The sequence below is a fragment of the Tenrec ecaudatus genome, chromosome 8, assembly GCF_050624435.1.
Source record: "Tenrec ecaudatus isolate mTenEca1 chromosome 8, mTenEca1.hap1, whole genome shotgun sequence".
NCBI lineage: Eukaryota > Metazoa > Chordata > Mammalia > Afrosoricida > Tenrecidae > Tenrec > Tenrec ecaudatus.
In genome coordinates, this window is record NC_134537.1 from 77,996,117 (window position 1) to 78,017,123 (window position 21,007).

Genomic DNA, 21,007 nt, shown 5'->3' on the forward strand with positions numbered 1-21,007 from the left:
CGTGAGCTGTGGCTAGACTTGCTTAAGAGTGTTCTTATTTTGACACATTTATATGTTAAAATATATTCTCTTTAGTAAGGACTTCTAACCCCTTAGAAAATAAAATTAAGTGGGGGAAGTTGCCATTCTCTTAAGTTCAATGAACCATTCTGATTTTTGGATCAAAGAAAAATCTACTGCCCAATGCAGGTAACATTGTTTACAGGTGACGTTTCTGAAAATAGATAAACGTGTGAAAGCTGGCCTTGCGGATCAAAGTCTGTAAGAAGATTCACAATGCATACCTGTTTTCTAGATGAACTGAACCAGTAAATTCAAAAATTACTGTTTGCGATAAAGAGCAATCACTTCATAGGATGTCTTTAAATAGTGAGTTTGCTAATGAGTTTAAGATTACGCTGTTGTGCCTCCTACCTCCCCAGCCGCGCCCGGAGGTCGAGATGGCCGAGGAGATCGCCAAGGCTCAGGTGGCCCGGCCTGGCGGCGACACAATCTTCGGGAAGATCATCCGCAAAGAAATCCCAGCCAAGATCATTTTTGAGGACGACCGGTGCCTTGTTTTTCATGACATTTCCCCACAAGCACCAACACATTTTCTGGTGATACCGAAGAAGTACATTTCCCAGATTTCTGTCGCAGAAGATGATGATGAAAGTCACCTTGGACATTTAATGATTGTTGGCAAGAAATGTGCAGCTGACCTGGGCCTGGACAAGGGATATCGAATGGTGGTGAATGAAGGTTCGGATGGGGGACAGTCTGTCTATCACGTCCATCTGCATGTTCTCGGTGGTCGGCAGATGAGTTGGCCTCCAGGTTAAGCATGCTTTCAGGGAAACGTATCCCTTCTCTAGGCAATGATCAGGTCAGCAAGTTAAAATGTATTCAACAGTACCCTTAAATTTGCCTGTGTATGGAGAGATTAAGGGAATACTGGGGGGGGACCCCATATGTAATAAAAGACATTATTGAATGGTTAAAAAAAAAGATTACGCTGTTACAAATACTATTTTATTTATACACATGTTTGATCTATACATCAATTACATAAAACGAGAAGTTTAAATCGTTCAATTTCACATGGACTTACCAGTAACAGTGAGATGTAGCTGACAGGGGTTGTGCCTGCCCGGTCTGTCTCTGTCTGTTCAGATCAACTCCTATGAGGGGCGTATGATGGATCTACTTCCCGGTATGAGGAGCACCAACCATCATAAAACTTCCCTTTTAAAGCATCTGACGCAGCTTGAGAAGAAAGTACACCAGGAAAGCAATAGACTGCATAACATAACATTCCAGCTTTTATGGTTTTCCTTATAAATCACAGACTAGAACATTTCATTGATCATCCCCCCCCACCCCCACCAAACAGAATGTTTGGACAAGAAAACAATGAATCATCATGCAACAGAAACACCACGGAAACTACGCAGGTTCTGAAATAGTACCATACCAGGGCAGATAGGGGTCAAGATGGATCGATTTCTATGTAGTCTTCTTAAAGCAAACCGAGCAGATTTAGCCTTGTCTATTCTTGCTTTGTTGGCATCCTTGCTAAGAGGCACATTGAAATAAAAGTACTCGGATCCAGATGCCTGCTCTTCCTGCCTACTGACATTTAGCAGCAACCAGGAGGAGCTGGTGGGCAGCCGCTGACACTCTTCCTTCTTTGGGCAGTGGTTAAGCTGCGCGTGAATGGATAAGTGCACCTGACATTTGGGTCTTCTGTCCCATTTAGTCTTTGAGCCTGAGCTCCCTCAGCCACTGCCCACGCTTACACCTGTCTACAGGAAGAAGGACGTTTCTGTGGGAGGTTCCAGTAGCAGAGGACTTTGTGAGCAATGGGATATACTTTTTATTAAAACAAAGTGCCTGAACCTGCACCACCGTCACTGCTTAGTGTTTTACCTACATAAAGATAAGAAATTCGCTTTCTGTTCTTCAGGTAGCACAGCGTCATCCTCTCTTTAGGAATTGGAGTTGTAGCTTGCTTGCCCTGTAGCTTCCCCCCGAGCTGTCAATTACTCCCCAGAGCAGGTCACATGTCAGAATCTGAGTTTTTGAGAGTTAGACCTCTGTTTGCTTTCATCCATTTATCCACCCACCCATTCAACTATCATTGACTAAGCAACTTCTCTGCTGTGCCTGACACTATTAAACCTTCAGCTAATGTCTTTATTTCTCAATGTGCCTCCAAGTCTCAGGGGGTCTTTGAGGTTCATCTCCAGGAGACAGATACTGGGCTGTTCTTGGCTAGTCAGTTTCTCACACTGGGCTCAGGCAACTTCACCAGAGGCAGTTTTCCCTTCAAGTTCTCCACTCAGCACCTTGAAGAATACTGTTTAGTCAACGAGAACTAGAACATCTTCCCTAGTCCTTCAAGTGCCTGACAAGACCCCTTAAATGTCAGTCTAGCCTCTAGACCAGCAGTTTTCAACCTGTGGGTCTCGACCCCTTTGGGGGGGGGGTCAAATGACCATTTCACAGGGGTCGCCCGATTCATAACAGTAGCAAAATTGCAGTGATGAAGTAGCAACGAAAATAATTTTATGGTTGGGGGTCAGCACGACATGAGGCACTGTAGGAAAGGGTGGCGGCATGAGGAAGTTTGAGAACCCCTGCTCGAGACTCACTGTGCTGTTCCTGGGTCATTCAGGACCTCAGCGGGACTCCAAAAGCCACCATGTCATTATAAAGTGGCTCTGGAGGATTCACGGCTATTAACAAACAGCTGGTGTAGACAAACACCAGAAAGATGGTGCCTGGCGGGGAGACAGGAAAGCATCTCTCAGACAGGAACCCTTCCCAGAGGGAAGCCGATGGAAGTTGAGACAATAAGGCTGTGGTGACGGACAATTAAGGAGGAGATAGTGCAGAGTTTCCTTGGCATCATCCCCCAAAGAATGTTTTCTTTTTCCCACTCAAGGAGATTGGGTCACGTTGTCTGGGAAACAAGCATGTCGTGGTGTCTAGAGTCCTGTGGGGACAGCGCCACTCTGATGCCCTGAGCGTGCTGGCTGCCTTCGGATGCTGCTGGTTTAGCCCAACGGAGACACTCTTTGATGTTGTTTGTGCCAGGGATATAAGTGAGACTGCTAGGTAAGCAGTAGCAGAAGCTGTCGGAGAGGTAATTTCCTTAGTATTCCTCAAAACACAAGTTACAGGGTTTCTTCTTCAACGATCTTATTCATTGCTGCTGTCTTTACCATTTTCCAAGTACATAGCACCCTGGGGACCCACAGAGATGAAAAACCTTTAATAAAGTCACCATTCTACTAAGGTTCGGAGCTGCTAAGCAAGTTGCTGTTTGTTCTCATATGATCGGAGGAGCCCTGGTGACCTAGTGGGTTATATAGTGACCTGGTCATCACAAGGGTGTCCATGCAAATCCACTAGCCTTTCTGCTCCTGGACAGATTGACAGCCTTAGAGACCTACAGGGGCAGTTCTACCCTGTCCTATTGGGTCACTTTGAGTAGAAATTGACTCGATCGCAGGTAAAAAAGCGGGTAACAGGTTGCGATAGTTTATTGTGCCAGCCTGGCCGATAAACACAAGTAGGATTAACTGAAGGGCAGAGGGATAAATGGCTCGGTGAGCCTCGCCTTGCTTGTTCTGTGCCTCGGTTTAAAGGGGTACACTACCTGTGGGATGCCTAGCCTGTGGACTGTGTTGCTGTAAGTTGAGGTCCCTTTAAGCCCACATGATTGCAATGTTCATCTCTGGAGCTAGGGACTGACAGTTGGTGACAGTTGGGGACCTGCCTTGCTGTTTGCTGCCTGGGTATCTATAGTCCAGCTCTCTCTACAGAAGGGGACTGGCAACTGGCAGCTCTCAAAACTTGAAGGACTGCTAGTGTCTCACTGCTTTATAATTTAACTCTTAATTTCTTTTATTATCTATCTGTATATTATTTAACAGTTTATTTCTTGAATTATATATCTATCTTTATAAATATATTTATATATAATTACTAGCAATCTGGTTTGTCTCTCTAGAGAACCCTGTCCAACACACAGGTGCAAATAAAGTCTCAATTTTTATCCCAACTCTGCTTCAGCCATAAGGGAAAGCACATGTTAGTAGAATGTAGTAGAACACGGGATCCACACACGGGAGCTGGAGGGATTCGGACAGTGGTGTGGGGTAAGTAGTATCCATTTTCGAGAACTGAAGCTGATAATGTATACTTCTTCCCAATTCTGTGCCCAGTGATGCCATATTGATAGTTTGATTGGTCTGGTGGTAGCATTTATATCGTAATAATTGGAAAAAGCTGTGGGGTACCAGCCCCTACAATCGGACGGGTCCAAGGGGCAGTTGTGTAATTGAGGGGTAAAATTAAAGAGACATCAGGCAAGATAAAGTATTCAATCACACACTTCTGGGACGACCATGATCTCAGCAGCCAGGTCAGTGCAGAGAGCAAGAATATATTTCCAATCACGGCATATATACACTTTCGGGGACATGCAAGCCACACCCCACCCCCGATTACATCATAAAGGGAAGGGGTTATAGAGTAGGCATACATCAAATGGAGGGGGACAAGCTAGGGGTGTACACGCAATTAGAAAGGGCGGCTCTAAGGGTGCACATGTTACCAGATGGGTGGACCCTCGATTCAAGATGGCGGCCTAATCTTGGTCCTCCTTGAGTGGTCTGAATCTTGTCTCTGGGCTCTCCTTCAGGGAAATAATCCACTATCCTCATCAGAAGGGAGTGGGCCCTACTTAGCGTGGGACAGACAGATAGTCTGATTGCTCTAGATGGCTGATACCCTCAGGGAGATAAGCTCCAAGGAGCTGATGTTGACCTCCAAGTATACAGTCATTTACCTTTTGTTGCAAGCAGCATCTTAGGTTTGGCATATATTTGGGGGGCAACCTGGGTAAAAACCTTTCTGTGTCCCATGAAAATCTACAACTCTGTACTCCCCATAATCCTCCCCTGTTGAGTACACCACTGGATCTAAGTTAGAGTATTGCCCTGCCACTGTTAGGTGACCCCCACCGTGACCAGTCTCTTACCCTTCGGAGCCTGATTTTCTCTTCTATAATTGAAAATGAAGATACCGACCTCACACGCTTGTGATGAATTTTTGAAGAATGCATGCAGAGCACCGGAGACAGAGCAGTGGCTGTGCACACCCCACTGACACCCTTAGTAAGGTGCCCCCCTCTATTCCGTTACTGGGGTGGAGGAAATGACCGCTTTAAGGAGGGAGGCTGTGGAGATGGGAGGGGCCAAATGTGTTCTGTACATGCCTGAAGACAGGTACTGAGACCCATGTCTTGAAGCACAGCACAGGGACAGACTGCGTTTCTGCTGGACATCAGTTTGCTCTGAGTTGAAACCAACTCAGTGGCCCCTAAAAAGAACATGGACACCGCGTGTGACTGGCACAGGCCTGCCCTGTGGCCCGAGCTCTGGGAATGTGCAGAACTTTCCCAAAAGGTCCATGACAACGTGTCTTTCTTCAGATCTGACTAGTCCTTGAGTAGACATGATTCAGGAGATTCCAACCTTTTCACAAATTATCGTGTATAGGTAAACATTACTCTAGAGTTGGAGTCCTTGGCTGGTACAAACAGCCAACACCCTTGGCTACTAACCCAAAGTCAGTTCAGTCCACTCCAAGATGCCTCCGAAGAAAGACCTGGGGACCTACGTCCCAACCTCAGCCAGGAACAGCCCTGAGGGACACATCTCCACCTTAACCTACATTAGAGCACCAGAGTCGGCATTGACTCCGGGGCATCTGCATTGGACTCTAGATTTTCCATTTTATTTCAGCTCAATAAGAAAAAACAATTTAAAAAATTTTAAAATAAGAAAAAACAATAGAGCAATAAACACACAAGAAGACAGCAGAGAGACAGAGAGAGCAGTAAGCTGGGGGTGAGGTGGGGGTTTCTAGCCTAAGCTTCACCTGTGTTCATTATATTAGTCTGCATATTCTTTTGTCATGTCTAAACCATGAAAACAATCGTATACTTCAGCCTAGTAGTTTTCCACTTTGGTTTCGAGGGGGTGGAGTGGGGGTGCAGTGGCTACAAATCACGAAGGACTTGGCCGAAGTTCACCCAGCGTTGTTTTTCTTTTTCCCACAAGAGGCAAAGGTCGCCCCCTGCTCCTTGGCAAGCAGGTTGGATAGAGCAGGGTGGGCACACAGGGCATCTTCCTCGCCAGTGAGCTCTCCCTTGTAAGCTGTACTGCTTCTTTGTGTGTCTCCACTGGGCCTCTCAGCACCCCTGGCACAGCCCTGGCTCTGGTGAGCCGGCCTGCCATCTGGACTCACAAGGGACCACCCATGGTCCTCCTGTCAGCACCCCCCTCTCCTGGTCGCGGCTGCACCGAGAGCAGCATCGCCACCCGGGTACCTAGGCGGTGGGGGGTGGGGGATGCGGGTCTCCCACCTCGGAGTGGGCCTTTTCCTCTCTGACCTCCGACGATGGCAGCTGCGCAGCGTGCAGATCACTCTGCAAGTCAGGGCAATTTCTCGACAATGCAGCCCACGTTTCCTTTTCCTTAATGACATCCCATCACTCCGACTTAAGACGCCTTGTGCCAGGCCAAAGAATTCCTTTTCCTGCTGTTGATACCTTGTAGATGTTTTTAGGTTGTTGACATATTCCTTTCCCTCTTAATCCTAATTTAGCGCCAGTTTACAGATTTAACTGGCCTAAACTTTCTTCACAAACAAAAGCCGCCTATCTGTCCATCGTTGGTTGTCTTTTAAACAGGCCCCGCCCCCCCAGTCACCACATGCACACAGTAACTGGGTCATGCCCCATGCCTTATCTCTCACCCCAAGAGGCCCACTTCCCTCTCTATTCCAGTCTCTCTCTATCTGCCTCTAAGAGTTGAGGACTCTGATTTGGCAACACAGATAAAATTCTTTTTTGCCAGTCAAGCAAACACATTTTAAAAAACCGTGAGTGCATCGTGCTGCGGGCAGGGAGCGTTGGGGCTGGGGTAGGACCCCCACCTTCCGCGTGGGAGGCCCCGCTCTGACGCTCGGCCAGCGCATCGCCCGCGCAGCCACACTGGGTCTGTCGATGGAGATGGGCGTTGCTGTGGAGATGGGCGTTGCTGTGGAGATGGGCGTTGCTGTGGTGCTGAACAGGCTTCAGCGGCGCTGCCAGACGAAGACAGACTAGGAGGAAGAGTCGGATGACCTGCTTAGGGAAGGCCAGCTGCAGGACAGCGTCTGTACCATAACACTGGGTGCCCGTGGGCACGGGTGGCCGTGAGTTGGGTGGGGCTAGCTTGACAGCAGCTAACGGCGGCTTTCACTTCTTGATGCTGACAGGAGCAGTGTGAAACAGCTAGCCGAATACCGATTCAGTGGGAATCGTGTAAGAATGGGAAGCCATTCTCTCGCTCGACATCGCTTTTATTTGAGTTGCATTCCTTCCACTGGCAATTGTTTGCTAAGTCTCCTTATGTGCTGGTTGCTGTCAGATGCTGGCATCTCATGAATGAAGCAGACATGGCCCACACGCTCAAGGAGCCACTGTCTAGTGGTAGACAAGAGTACAACCTAGTCATAAACAAGGAAGTGGATATAGTAATCAATTCTTCAAGTTCTAAGACTAAAACACACAACATAAATGGAAGCTACATTCTCAACACCCGTAGTCCTCCCGTCTTTCCAGGATCATGTCCTCCATCCTACTCGGCTGCTCTTGCCTGTAGACATTCCCCTATTACTACAGCAAACACAGTCTCCTCACAGTCCCTCGTTCCCGTTTCACATTCCTGTTTCATACTCCTCTGATTTCTCCCCCTTTCACCCCACTTAAGTGCCACCAACCCAAACCAAACCCAGTGCCAGCAAGTCCGTTCTGACTGGCACCCAGTTACAATCATTGTCTGTGCTCCCCACAAGCTGTACCTTTACCATTCTCTTCTTTGGCACGTGGTTGGTCCAGCCAGGTCCCTGAGTAAGTCTGAGTCTCTGCTTGGCAGCTGTCTAAGTCAGTGAGGCTGGAGAGAACCACCCAGCCACGATGGTGGGTCCTTTCTAGGTCTTGATCATCCACTTCCCATCAGCTCTTAAAGCTGCCCAGCAATTACATTGTACTTTTCAAAAGGACAATAATTAGTCACTCTCTTTCTCTCCCAGGTCATTCTCCTCAACCCAGGCACCCTTCTACCATCCAGGTCCTCGGTTTTAATTTCAATGAGGAAGATTGCAGCAATTCAAAACAGACTTCCACCACATCCCTCTACCACATCTCTCCACTTACTTGCACCCGCCCACCTTCTGTCCTGTTTCAATGGGCACTGTATCCAGTTACTCCTCAACCACCCAGACATTTTGCTCCAGGAGCCTCTTGTTTCTTTTCCGCAGTACTGATTTCTCCCCTCTATTGGCTCAATCCCACATGTGCAAAAATATGCCGACCCCTCTCCTCGTTTAAAAGCAGAGCAGAGCAAAACCCAGCAAACCTTCTGTGAGTCCACTTTTCTTTCTGACTACTGTTCCATTCTCCCCTTCTCACTCCTCCACTATATTTTTTATAAAAAGCAAACATTCCTCAAAAGAGTTGTCTCTACCTATTGCCACCAATCCCTCAAATCGGGTGTTTTGATGGAAGAAATGATGACGTAAAAGAGCTGCCCAGAAAATGTCCAAAGGCAGTTCAACAAAGTGTCACATTATAATGAAGCGCATAAAACACGGGTTTAGAAAACCAAAAGGGAAGAACGCGTACAGCATAGCTCAAGTGAAAAAGCAGTAGAAAAGTAATTCGAGCCTCAAGGAGGCCACAGACAAAATATTGAATGATACAGGGAGTATTGAAAGGATGTGAAGGGTGGGGGCGGGGTAGGGAACGCTCAGAGTCACTGTACCAGAAAGAGTCGGGCAACATTTAACAATTTTAAGAGGTAGGTTGTTTTCAAGCACAGATAATATTGAAGGAGGAAGTCCAAGTGATAACGAAGGCATTATCCAAAAACAAGGCTCTGGGGATTGACAGACATGCTTGACATGTTTCACCAAAGCGGTGCAGCACTGGAAGCCCTTACTTGTCGACACCAAGAACTGTCAAAGGCATCTACCAGCCAACAGACTGGAAGAGAGATCGCTATTTGTGTCCATTCCAAAGAAAGGTGACCCAACAATGCAAAAATTGTTGAACAATATCATTGATATCCTAAGAAAGTAAAATTTGCCAAAGATAATTAAAAATGCTTACAGCAGTACATTGGCAGGGAAATGCCAGAAATTCAAGCCAGATTCAGAAGAGGATATGGAATGAGAAATATCATTGCTGATGCAGAGTTGGCCAAGATCCATCTGAAATCAAACAAACACAGAAAGATGTTTACTCTTGCATTGATTCCGCAAAGGCATTAGACGGTGTGAACCCTAACAAACCACGGACAGCGTTGCGAAGGCAGGATTCCAGAACACTTACTTGGGGTCATGGGTACTTTGTGCAAAGACCAAGAGGCAGCCATGTGACCAGGATAAGGGGCTACTGTGGGGTTTAAACTCTGGAAAGATGTGTGTCAAGGTTGTATCATTTCAAAATAATTATTCGATTGGCATGCTGAGCAACAATCCGAGACAATAAGAAGAAGACTGTGGCATCAGGATTCAAGGAGGGCTCCTTTATAACCTGTGAGATGCAAATGACACCCGATGCTTGCTGAAGTGCTGAGAATTGCAACACGGACTGATGCATTTCTAAGACTAAAGTCTTCCATAGAAATTATAACTCAAATCAAAATAAACAAATGAAGAAATAAATAAATAAATTGCAAGTCAATGTAGAGAAACCATTTACAATCAGACCAATGACAACCTCATGATGAATGGAGAGAAAATGGAAGTTGTCAAGGACTACATTTTATTGGATCCACAGCAGCACTCGTGGAAACAACAGCCAAGAAATCACGTGACATATTGTATTAGGCAAATCCAAATCTTCTGTACAAGGCTTCTAAAAATGTTAGAGAGCAAAGATGTCACTTGTGAAATGAGGTGGCTGACCCAAGCCATGGTATTTTCAATGATTACATATGCATGTAAAAGCTGGGCAATGAGTGCCGAAGACCAGAGAAGAATTGATGCATATTGGCAAGAATGTGGAAAGTACCCTGGATGACCAGAAGTACAAACACAGCTGTCTTCCAGGAAGAACAACCTGTATGCTCCTTAGAAGCACAGATGGCCAAACTTGATCTCAAATACTTCGGGCATGTTATTAGGAGAGACAAGTCCCTGGAAAAAGGCCATCATGCTTGGTAGATGGGAAAGAGAAAGGTCCTCACTAATATGGGTAGACACCAAGGCTGCAACAACAAGCTCACACAAAATAACAATTGTGAGGATGGCACGGGATTGGGCAGTGTTTTGTTCTCTTGTACAGATGGTTACAGTGAGTTGGAAGCAAGTCAATTCCAGTAGATTTAGTCTGGTTCAGTTTGATATTCTCTCTTGGAATGGAAGTCTGTTTGTACAAGGGTTAAATGATCATCTGGTAACAGAAAGGTTGGTGGTTCAAACCCACCTGTTGGCTCCATGAGAGGAAAGACCTGAAGACCTGCTGCAAGCTTACAGCCTAGGCACTGCTTGGGTGCAGTGCTGCTCTGCTGGAGGGCACACAATGACAAGTCCTCTCGGCAAAGCCCTCTAACTCGATATTATCCTGACCCCTCCACCAAAACCACTCTGCAGATCTCACATGACTCCCTCAGCTTCCATGCAGTTTGGCTCAGGTGTCTAGGACCTCCGCAGCCTGGCTTGCTGCTGTTGTAGGTGCTCCTTCTCCTCCCTCCTCTTGTTTTAAATACGTCACTCTGGGAAAGACTGGAAGGCCATGGCAACCGGGGCTGATGAAGCTAATTTAAGAACAACTGTCAGAATTTAGCAGTAATACTGCGTAGTCTCTGAACAAAAAATTATCTTTTGGAAGTTGTCAAAAGCCCTGGGTCTTATGCTGAGAATTTCTCAAGAATCACCCGTAACATTCCTATGCATCCAAAAATTATGCCAGGTTCTTTTAAAAAAAAGAGATCATCATTTTTTCCTTTACATTTAAAATCACACCTGTTTTTGTGTTTTAAGAGTTTTCTTTATCAGTATCAAACACACACCACACATTAATACATTTCTTAATATGGATTACCTCAAGTGGTATCTCAAACATCCTTTTCTCAATTAGATGACTAGAATCCTACACAGACATTGGAAAACAAATTTTTACTGGTGTCTTCTACATGTTAAAAAAATATCCAGACATATTTAAGATTTTCTAATAGTCCTTAAAAAGATAGCAAGAAAGAAATAAATTTCACTAATATGGCCAAATAAATCTGCTTTATATTTCTGAACATTAAAGAATGTCGAATTAAACATGAGCATTTAACATTTTTTTGCATAATTTTTCTCTATAGACCAGTGGTTCTCAACCTTCCTAATGCTGTGACCCTTTAATACAGTTCCTCATGTTTGGTGACCGCCCCCAACCATAAAATTATTTTTGTTGCTACTACATAACTATAATTTTGTTACTGTTATGAATTGGGCGACCCCTGTGAAAAGTCATTCGTTCCCCAAAGGGGTCACGACCCACAGCTTGAGAACCACTGCTACAGACCTTAAGATCACATAAAATCAAGTGATTTTACCTTCTCACATTTCGAATGAAATGTTGGCAACCTAAAAGCTAGCAAATGTATGCTAAGTGAAAGTAGGCATGGGTAGCTCATACCAGCAACGTTCTTTCTGAGCGATCAAATGTCACTCGTAAACAGCCTTCTTGTCTGTGAGCCCCAGCCAGGCAGCGTTTCCTTCCATGCACTCTATTGGAGTGCATTTGAGAGGCGGTCACCCCTTTGCCACGAGAGCACTATTCACTACACCAGCTGCCGGAACCCAATTAGGTGCTGCATTTTGAGGACAGAAGCTGCCCAATCCTTCCCTCTCCACAAAGCGAACTCCATCGACTGTTCAAGTTCAGTGAAGTAAGATGTACCTTGAGCCTGACTTCTTGTTCTAAGTATGAAAGGGGGAATCCTTCTCTCGTGAGCAAAGGCTGTCATATCATGTCCGTAATGATGATCCAAAATACTACAATAAGGAACACTGACACTTTCCACAATTGTGGAGAACCTCTACATTGTGAAATGTGAAATGGTGATAAGGTCTACAGCAAAGAGTTCCTGAGGCAAATTCTGCAACTCTGGATATTTCTCTATAATCTTTGGATATTGCTTATAAATTGCACCAGAGGTATCCAATTCACATCTCTTGACTTGGTAGAATATCGGTTTTCACTCAAACCCCTTATTGATCTTAGCCTCTGGTTTGCCAGTCTGGAGATTTTCTTTCTTTCTTTTATCATTTTATTGGGGGCTCTTACAGCTCTTATCACAATCCATACATATATCTATTGTGTCAAGCACATTTGTACATATGTTCTAACATCATTCTCAAAACATTTTCTTTCTACTTGAGCCCTTGGTATCAGTTCATTTTTCCCCCTCCCTCCTTCACCCACACTCCCTTCCTCATGAAACCTTGATAATTTATATATATATTTTCATGTCTTACACTAACTGCTGTCTCCCTTAACCCACTTTCCTGTTGCTTGTCCCCCTGGGAGGGGGTTATATATAGATCATTGTGATCAGTTCCCCCTTACTCCCCTGACCTTTCCTTACCCTTTCAGTATTGCTACTCTCATTATTGGTCCTGAGGGGTTTGTCTGTCCAGGATTCCTTGTGTTGTGAGCTATTATCTGTACCAGTGTAAATGTTTTGGTCTAGTTAGATTTTAAGGTCAAATTGGGGTCATGATAGTGGGGGGCATTAAAGAACTGGAAGAAAGTTGTGTTTTGTCGGTGCTACATTGACCCTGAGTGGCTCGTCTCTTCCTTTTGACCCTTCCATAAGGGGATGTCCAACTGACTACAGATGGGCTTTGGGTCTCCACTCTGCCCTCCACCTCATTCACATCAATATTATTTTTTGTTTTGTTTTGTGTGGGTCTTCGATGCCTGATACCCGATCCCATTGACACCTCATGATCACACAGGCTGGTGTGCTTTTTCCATGTTGGCTTTGTTGCTTCTCAGCTGGATGGCCACAAGTTTACCTTCAAGCCTTTAAGACCCCAGATGCTATATCTTTTGATAGTTGGCACCATCTGCTTTCTTCACCACATTCATTTATGCACCCATTTTGTCTTCAGTGATCATGTTGGGAAGGCTGGTGGATGCATAGATTCAAAGCCATTGGAGTGAATCCACTGTCAGTAGTGCTGGGAGGGGCGAGCAAGGCAACAGGAGACAGAGGAATCTGACACAAGATCCAGCAGAAGGAAAAGGGCCAAAGGGGATATGACTCTGCTCAAGCTCTCTGATATAAAAAGTTTATGACACCAAGGAAGTGTCACCAGGCTTCAATCCAATTGACAGGCTGGGCTCTGTGTCTACTCTTACCCAGCAATCTATCTACTTGACATAATCCCCAACCTCACAGTCCTTGAACCTGCTTTTTTCTCGGGCCATATTTACTCCCATGATGAGCTTTGCTAATCTCACACTTTAAGTATCACATATGCAGTGACGAAGGAGTCTTGGTTGCATGGTGGTTAGATAACCCGTTGCTGACCAAGAGTTGGTGGTTCAAACCCACTCAGGAGCTCTATGGGAGAAAGACTGGATCTGCTTTCTTGAACATTTTATTTATTAATATTTTCTAAAAGGGAACCTTTATTAAGTCCTAAATGGAACAAAGACAACTACAGAGACATATCATCTAGATGAGGGAGACCATTAGCCTGAGGCCATAATGGTGTGCAAAGGTTTGCTGAGATTCAGAGAATTTCCTTAAAAATTAAAAAAAAAATCTATAGTTGCAGAGTTGCAATTCATAGCAACCTGATAGGACAGAGCAGAACTGCTTCACAGGACATCCAGGGCTGTGTGTTTTATGGAAGCAGACTGCGCATCTTCCTCCTGTGGAGGAGCTGGTCAGCTAGCAGGCTAGTGCTTAAACACTGTACCACTAAGCTCCCAGGTAATGATAGTCTGGAAAAGCCTTCAGGGCAGTTCTACCCAGTCACGTGGGGACTCTGTGAGTTGAAAATCAACTCCATGGCACTCTCAATGGAGCAGCAGGCTTGTTACAGGAGAACCTTGGCTCTCCTTACACCCCTTGTCCTAACCCACTGGCTGACACACAGGAGGCTCAGCATATGTTTGCTGAGTGAGAACTGGTTGGAGAGGGGCAATTCCATGCATGTGGTGGCAATTATCTAAGTCACACATGCCACCACCTCGGAGAAACCAACCCGTGTGTGTCCCAGGAGCCATTGCACTTTGTGCTGGGACCAGCATTGCTGTGCCCATCTGTCCTTCGGAGCATCACCTTCCAGAGTGGAGCCACCATCCACAGCACTACCCCCTTCATCAGAATCCCAGCGATGGCAGTGCCGTTTTGCTTGGTTCGAAATCACGGGCTGGGCAGGTGGCAGGCGCTATTTCTCAGCTTTCACAGGTACAAAGGAGCTGCTTTCCTTTCATCCCCCCGTGACAAGCCCAGTGTGGCCACTTCTGATCTTTGCGAAGGCCCCGTTCACAAGACTCTTTGTTCCCTTGTGTTTGTCACACCTGTATGGAGTCTTGGACCATGAGGTGTCCCAGCTCCAGGTTGGCTCAGCCAGCCCTTCAGAGCAGCCGGCGCCAGGGAGCTTTCCTGCAGAAGGGAGGCAGGGCCAACACTTTGAAAACTCTGTGAGTAGAAATCTCTGCTCTCCACGGACAGATGGAGTTCACTGGCTTTCAGGTTTCTGAAATGTGGTACTTGCATGAACCTATTTCAGCAGGTAAGAAAGTTAAGGCCACTCTCTTACCAGCTTGAAAGCACACCGAGTAGAAGCCTGGAGGGATGAATGAAGCGCAGTTTTCCTCGGTGGATTCTTATTTTTTTTTGGCAGGCTCAATTCACTTTATGACATTTTGTATAAAATCGACTATGTGGTAGCCACCGCTGAAGACTGGGTCCTCTGCACGGAGACTCTGGTGTGACTCTTCACAAGATGCTCAGTGAATTCCTGGTAGGGAGACTTGGTGAATACTGTCTCTTTCCAGGGGTCAGGGGTCAGATAGCTGTAGGTCTTGGAGAGGGCATCAAAGGTGGCTTTGGTGAAGTTGCCCAGGGTGGCTGTGCAGCCCCTAGCCGACGTGTAGCAGTCATCAATCCCTGCCATCACCAGCAGTTTTTTGGGCACAGGTGCTGAGACGATGCCAGTGCCCCTGGGGGCAGGGATGAGTCGCACCAGCACAGACCCACAGTGGCCAGTCACCTTGCAGGAGACCGTGTGGGGCTTGCCAATCTTGTTGCCCCAGTAGCCTCGCTGCATGGGGACAATGGACAGCTTGGCCAGGATGGTGGCCCCTCGGATGGCGGTGGCAACTTCCTTGGAGCACTTGACACCCAGGCCAACGTGGCCATTGTAGTCCCCGATGACAACAAAGACCTTGAACCTGGTCCGCTGGCATGATCTTCTGCACAGGCAGGATCTTTAGGACCTCGTCCTTGGGCCATCCCCAGGGGGAAGTCAATGTTCTCAGACTCCTTGATGGGAGGGGAGAACAGATAGATCTCCTCCAGGGACTTGATCTTCATGTCCTTGACCAGACGACCCAGGTTGGTGACAGGGAGCCACTCCTTGTCTTCGACTTTGCCCCCGCCAGCTCCACGGCCTCGCCCGACTACCTACGTCCTAGCAAGCCGCAGCCGAAGCCTCCGCCCCGGGGCCCCAGGGCCTCCAGGCCCTCCCACTGCACCGGCGCCACCTGCCATTGGGCGTTTTCTCAGAAAAGCAGCTCCTCGGTGGATTTTGACGCACGGCAACCACGTGTGCATCAGAGTTTTAAGCTGCCGGTTTTTCTGATGTAGATCACCAGCCCTTTCTTTGGAGGCACTTGTGGGAGGACTTTAACCTCCCATCTTAATAGCAGCTAACCACATTAAGCAATGCACTAGCCAGTAATGTCCAGTGCCATTGCATTGCTATGGATTCATACGTGCGACAGAATGAAGCACTGCCTGGTCGCCGTCCTCACAAGTCTTACGATGCTGCAGCCCATTTTGCAGCCACGGTGCCAATCCATGTGGCCGAAGGCCTTCCTCTTTTTCACTGCCCTCGACTTTACCAAGCATGATGTCAATTTTCAGATACTGATCTCTCCTGGACCTAGCATGTCCAAATATGTGAAGGGAAATCTCACCCTGCTCACTTCTAAGGAGGATTTGTTAGGTGGGTAGATTTAGGGAGGGGTGGGTTGCTCCTCCCATGCCTGCAAAGACCTTCATAGAGGAGGTTGGGAAGAAATCAGGCAACCATTAGATACCTATGAAGACCCCAAACTGAGCATGCTCACACTCAAGACCCACAGCCAGGTGGGAGGTCCACCTGGGCAGTCCAAACTAGGCTCAGGCTCATGTTATCACCTAGGTAGGATTAACCTAGCCAATAAGGTCAACCAATGCCATCAGCCACGTCTTCCCAGCCAGAAGCTTGAAATATCCTGGCTGTGGAAAGGCTGGCCTCTTTTACCCTGCTCCTGGTCAGAGGCAGGTTGGAGAGTGGGGGTGTACGCAGGCTGATTGGGTGTGCCCCCTCAGAGCCCACAGACTCTCTTGCCCCCTCACTCTCTGGCCTCTGTGCCTTCTTGTCCTTTTTTCTCTCGACCCCTTGGTCGCTGGGATCTCCCCTGACGCCCCGGTTCCGCACATGTGTGTGATCTTTACCACGAGGTTGCTCCTGCCCGGTTGTGAACCACTTTGAGACTGTAAAACTTGACTCTTGTCTGGTCCTTCATAAAAACCCACCTGGATTACAAAACAGGTTTTGGCATGAATTCTTTCATCGTGCGAATCCAAGAACTGAGGTATTACCCACTCGAGAAACCTTACAGATTATGTCTGTACTTTTCAAAGACATTTATTTCTTCTTCTGGCAGTCCATGACACTTTCAATATTCATCAGCAGCACCATAATTTGAGTTCATCAGCCTTTAGTCTTCCTCGTTCATTTTTCCAGCTTCCACGTGTATAAGAGGTGATTGAAAATGTCATTGCTGAGGCCATAGGCATCTCAGTCCTCAGAGGGACATCCTTGCTCTTCAACACTGGAGCAGCAGATTTGCCCAGTGCAATGCAATGCAATATGTCATTCGATGTCGTGACTGTTGCCTCCATAAGTGTTAATCGTGGATCCAAGTAAAATGAAATCTTTGACCACTTCAATCTTTTCTCCATTTTTAGGATGTTGCCTATGGAAAAAACTCTGGAAGGAATTGCCCGTATGGCTGAATTAAGCAGCCATGAAAGCTAGCCACAATTCTGATGTCAAGTAATAGACTACCATGGTGCGGTACTGGGTAGTTAATGTAACTCTCTGACTCTCCCTCCTTGCAAAATCAACACCGAGAGAGGAGCTTAGATTGTTTTACTCTCCTCCTGCTCCTAGGGGATTAATAAGCCCTCCACTTCTTGCCAACCACCGCCCCCGTCTTGATCATTTGAAGCAGCACAGCCTTGTCCTCTAGTTTCCCCTTGTCTCCACACACCAAACAGGCACTTCAAGGGTTGTTTTCACTGTCCCAAGTTTCCATTTTCCAGGCCAAGATGAATTGACAGAATTTCCAAAAACACTTCCCGATGAGAGCAGTCACACAATGCTGTACCTACCGGCTTTGTCTAATGGGCAGAAGACAGGATGCATATTGAGGTGCTGTTAAGGAGGGGCTAAAAATGAAAGTCTGTATTCAGCTGTATTCACAGCTACTTGAGACGCCTCCCTGGTTAAATTGAGTTCAGAGTCATAGCTTCCACGTTGCCCCTGGCACAGTCATTTAATTCAGGCACAGTGGCAGCTCCTTAGAGAGTTTTTCCAGCGAATGTCATTGTTCCCAAGATCTTCCATCATCCCAGCTAACAAGGACTGTGTCCCAGCACATGCCCAAATTCCACCTGCAGGAACTTTGGTTGGGTTTTGTAGAGGCATTCAAAGGCTCGGGTGAGTGAGTGTACGGCGAAGATCCCAGGGCACAAGAGGCCTTTTAAATTGAGGTCAAGGCGAATATTTAGCACTCTGCTTGCACAGAATGAGACCAGTTGATCAGAAAACGGAATATAAAGATCCCTTGGGGGAAGCAAGGGAGCATTTTACTGCCACTTTTCTTGTGTGCGGTAACAAGTGCGGTTGTGAGTTCGGGCACTGGCGCAAGCTAGAATTTGTAGCGGGTATCTGCATGCGGAGGGCGATGGTAGCAAACATTCACCAAGATAGGGGAGCTTTTTCCTGACTTGAGCAAAAGTGCCAAAAGAGAAAACAGGGGCTCCAATCTCAGTGAAAGTGGCAAATGCTCTTTTCTCTTTTCACCTATCAATGGAAAGGTGGGGTTGGAAGAACTGGCAAAAGGGGAGCTCCAAGAGCTTGTGCTAGTTGTGATGTTGTATTCCCTCGGTCTCACAGCCACCCCAGAATGAAAGTGCTCCACTGGGTTTTCAATGACTGCTAGTCTGGAAATAGATTTCAAGCATTTTCTCCTGAGGCGCCTCTATGTACACTTGAACCTCCAACCTCCTAATTTGCTCTCAAACACGTTACCCTTTTGCACCATCTAGGGACTCCATTGCTGCCTTGTTGTTGTTGTTGTTAAAGCAGTCAAGTCAGTTCTGGTTCATAACAACCCTATGTATCACAAGACAAAACATGGCCTGGAGTGACACAGTCAAGAGGAATGATGTGACATTCATTGTCAAAAGGAACTTTTCTAGGTCTGCCTTGAAGTACAATGCTGTGTGTGATAGCATAATATCTCTATATCTTCAAGGAAAGCTAGCTAATACAACTATCCAAATTTATGAACCAACCACTAAAGTTAATGATGAACACATTTAGGAATTCTACCAAATTCTTCACTCTGAAATTGATAAAATGAATTTCAATGGAAGTCACCCTCTTGAAGCTGTGTCATATGCTTCTCCGTTTTTTTTAGTGTAAGAATCAACAGGATTGATGAACCTATAGGGATAGCAAGTAGAGTAAGGGGTTCGAGGGAAGGGGAGAGAGGGACAGTGATGGAGGTGGGGTAAAAGAGAGATAATGTCAAAGAGTCCATGTAGACAAAGAATGTCTGGAAACTGATTGTCGTAGCAACTGTACATTCTATTTAATGTGATTGAAATATGGAATGATATGATATATATATTAAATCCCAACTAATAAAAAAGGTATATTGATAAGCATTGATGATTCAAATCCAAAAGCTGGAAATAAAGAGAAAGGACAATGCGCTGTTGTGATAGAAACAAAGCAGAAGATCATATGATAAAATTCTGCAAGACTAACAATGTCTTTGCTGCAAATCTCTTTTTCAGCAACATCAACTATGGCTGCACCTGGGGCCCTTTCGCAGGAGTCGAGTGGACTTCATCTGCAGGAAGAGAAGGTGGAAAAGCTCAGTATCAGCCGCTAAAACTTGTCTGGGGGCTGACTGGAACAGCCCACCAATTATTCATGAGTAAGCTCAGGACAATTAAAACAAAAGCTATGAATGCCAAAATATGACCGTGATTTTGAGAACATCTCAAAAACAGATTTGACACATGGAGCACTAATGACGGAAGACCTGATGAGTTGTGGGATGGCTTTGATAACGTCATACATGGAGAAAGGCAAAAGATCATTAAAGAGGCAAGAAAGAAAGAAGAGACCAAAGTGGCTGTTAGCATAGACTGAAACGGGCTCTGGAATTACTTGCTCTTGAGTTACTGTGAAACAGTAATGATGAAGTAAAAGAACCAAAGAGAAAATTTCAATGGGCAGATAGAGAAGACTAAGTTGAGTATTGCAATAAACCTGGAGTTAGAATGTCATAGAAGAAACACATGCTCCGAAGATGTCAAGCTGAAAGAGCAGAAGAGAAAGAGCTATAACACTGAACGATTCCATAGGTAAACTATGGATTGATGCAGGATTATTTAACAAAAGATGGAAGTTGACCACGGATGTGAATAGCCTGGTATCAGACAGAGTGTCTAGGAAAGCGGAATAATGCAGATTGAGTTAGCTGAAAATATTGCTTCTCCTTTTTGAACCATTAAAAAAGGTTTACTGGCATTGCTTCACATACTTCACAGTTTAATTATTCAATCATATTAAGAAGAGTTGTGCTGTCATCACCACAATCAATTTCAGAACATTTTTTTCTTACACATTGTTGTTAGCTCCTGATTTTCCCCAACCTCCTCTGCCACATCTCTCTGTAACTATTAATACAATTGCTGTTGCTATACCTCTACCTATGCTGGACTTCATACACAGAAAATCATACAAAACATAAATTAGAAGTAAACAGTAACAAAAACTCCAGCAATGACTAGCTGAAACAGAAAATCTCAATTAAAAGAAAGCAGAAAATATTAAAACTGGAAACAACTTTAAAATGGGTCAAAAGGAAGATCAAATGGTAAGGCATTATATTCTCACCTAACTACATCTTCCATAATCCACGTTACAGTGCCCCTGTATGACAGCATGGTTAATCAGATTTCTTGACTATGGTCAGAAGAGACTGATCAGAAACTTAATCCATATGGGGACTCTGAAAAAGGATCTGGGGCTCACACCATCATCCATAGCTTTCTGTAAAACAGGTATCCACAATTTACACCCCGATATTGCTCCCTCCTTTGGATTTGGAGTATACTATTTACAATCCTTGGGTCACACAGGCTGATGCCTCACTTCGATGACTGCTTGTTTTAAGACAAGCCTTTAAGGCCCCAGCTCCTCTTCTTTCTGGTAGCCAGGCGCCATGTGATTGCCTCACCACACTTCTATGGCACCGATAGCTTCAGTGATCTGTTCATGAGGGCAAGTATCAGGAGCAAAATGTCATAAAAAGGAATCATTCTTAGATTGGGGTTAGAATTAAGCATGAGCTCAAAATCCATGAATGCTTTTG

The 21,007-nt window shown here is 45.8% G+C and overlaps 2 pseudogenes; one reads left to right on the top strand and one right to left on the bottom strand.

The window, feature by feature from the left end:
* Positions 1-419: 419 nt before the first annotated feature.
* On the top strand, positions 420-936 carry LOC142454361 (adenosine 5'-monophosphoramidase HINT1 pseudogene; annotated as a pseudogene).
* Positions 937-14,997: 14,061 nt separating this feature from the next.
* Positions 14,998-15,830, bottom strand: LOC142454362 (small ribosomal subunit protein uS5 pseudogene; annotated as a pseudogene).
* Between the last annotated feature and the right edge of the window lie 5,177 nt (positions 15,831-21,007).